The sequence below is a fragment of the Clinocottus analis genome, unplaced genomic scaffold, assembly GCF_023055335.1.
Source record: "Clinocottus analis isolate CAN_PGR_092001 unplaced genomic scaffold, fCliAna1.0.p SCAF_31, whole genome shotgun sequence".
Classification (NCBI taxonomy): Eukaryota; Metazoa; Chordata; class Actinopteri; order Perciformes; family Cottidae; genus Clinocottus; species Clinocottus analis.
In genome coordinates this window covers 1,019,960-1,022,587 of record NW_027176054.1, presented here as the reverse complement: position 1 = coordinate 1,022,587, position 2,628 = coordinate 1,019,960, and positions in this window count along the sequence as shown.

Below are 2,628 nucleotides of genomic sequence, written 5' to 3'. Positions count from 1 at the left end.
TGAAAAATGTGGACAACTTTATTTTATTGTTTATCGTCTCACGTTGACAGGAAGAAAAGATCAGATTGCAAACAGATGAATCGGCACAGAAACTGTGTGTGTGTGTGTGTGTGTGTGTATGTGTATATGTATATGTATATGTATATGTATATATATATATATATATATATATATATATATATATATATATATATATATATATGTTTGTATGATACTTTTACATATATCCACCGAGGTTCTTCTTCGGCTTGATTATTCCTCATCGAGCCCCACGTTGGGCGCCAGGTAGATCCGGGCGATGAGCCCCTCAAAGGGCTGCGATCTCATTCACCAGCGCTCCGCTCAATGGGTCCGGACCTCCGTACATGTTTGGACATCAGTCCGTTCCACCTTTGGGTCCTTTTGAGGGAACACATCTGCAGCTTCTTGCCTTTTTAATCAGCATAAATATGATCAGAAGTCAAGAGTCTGAGCAAAGATGACTCCTCGACTGCGCCCCAAATTCTTTTTAAATTGTATTGTTCGGTCCCTTCCCATCATCCCACGGAGTAATACTGCACATATTAAGAAAGATTACAATCCACACATCACAATCACAATAAACACATGCATTGACATGTTAGGAAATTGGAAAATGATTTGAACTTCGAGCTGACTGGTCGCACCACAACACGTCATACCAACATGACGCTGTCCTCATGTGCCGTCTGACGCTTTCACCAGAGTCTGAGGACCGATGATGAGGATCTCGGAAGGCATCAAAAAAATGTTCTGGTCTCTCTTTGCAATTCAGAGACACAAATACTGGTCAGAGAATATGATTTATTAGACTCCCACCGACACGTACGGCCACACAGGGATGTGTCTGTGACTGAAATGACTTGTAAAGGTTCTAGTGAAACGTTATAATCGCCGAGGCTTTTTGAAGAGTTATTAAACTTTTGTTAGTGGAAGCTTTCCTCTCATGGACCCTGGCTCTTGGTAAGGTGCCAGGTTAGGGTTTAATCTCTAGGATTTAAGCTCTAAGGGTCTGTTTAGTGGACTAGGAACTAGAATAACCGCTACATGCACACATTAGTACTCGTGTTTTTACCACCACGAGTACACTTTACTACTTCCATATGATGCACTTTCAGGACTACATTGCTTCAAATGCAGATTATATATTTATTGCGGGATTATTGGCAAGGGGCATAGCAACAGCTCACTTATCCATTTAATTCCATTCCATTACAGCTTCATCGTGACATACACTTCTCAGACTGGGTCTCTGAGGGAAATATTGTACTTTTTATTCCTCTACATTTATCTTAAACTATTCAGCAAGTTCAGAAAAACAATGCACACAGTCGATAAATAAATAATTATATAATGACGTCAATGATTTATTCCCATGGGGGAAAATATACAACTGCAAAGTACCTCACATACTGCCTCACAGTATGTGAGGTACTTTTACTGCCTCACAGTATGTGAGGTACTTTTACTGCCTCACAGTATGTGAGGTACTTTTACTGCCTCACAGTATGTAAGGTACTTTTACTGCCTCACAGTATGTAAGGTACTTTTACTGCCTCACAGTATGTAAGGTACTTTTACTGCCTCACAGTATGTGAGGTACTTTTACTGCCTCACAGTATGTAAGGTACTTTTTGAAGTTAATACTTGTGTATTTTTTCAGATTATTTTCCAGAATAATCTCAGTTTCTCTCTTTAATCTCATGTGAAAAATCTATAAACAGCCCACAACCTGGATTTATATGATTTTCTCATCTATGTTGAAGGAAAGTGACAGTTAAAGAATATAGAAATGTCTTGTTTTATACGACTAACATGATGGAACATGAGCTACTGTTTCACTGTATTGTTTTTTATTTACTTTGTGTCTCTTGTGTGCAATGCCGCGGTAATCCTGCAATATTCCTGCAGGACTGATGAAGGATTATCTTATCTTGTTTGACCTTTGTTATTTTATCTTATTTAATGGACGCATACTTCTTGAGAAGGCAGGCAAGAGACTTGATTGTTCAGCAGAAGTCACATGGTCTCGTTGAAGAGGCTTTATTACCTTTTATTGAACTGATTAGCTTTAAAAAATGTAAAGAGTCTGTAAAGAGAAAATATGTAAGTATTTATACGACAACGAATGAAGTCAGAAACATGGGTTCACTGTTACGACACTATGAATAAATCTGGTTTATGACTTGAAGGAACTTTTGAAAGTCACTCATGAATTCAAACTGCACCGAAACCAAACAGTGTTCCTCGGAAATTAACAGGAAACTAAACACAACTCATTCTTCACACCTTCAGTTTTGAATCACACTCTTGCGACACTTCAACATGTACTGACTTGAATAAAATACAGTTTAATTCTTGATAGCGGAGAGGCTGGTGACGGCTGGTGACGGCACCGAGCCCTCAGAGATCGTTTTGGTGCCAGACTGGCAGACAAAATATCAGAAAGCACTCAAGGAGTGGTTGACAAATTAACCATGAACCCATCATCACTGCCACATCCTGAACAAACATACGTGTTTAAGTTTGAACAACTTTATCAGCCTTTAAGAGGCCAGGATCCTTTACAAAGCCATAAATGGTCCTTCACCTCCTGCGCTGGATCGGTCC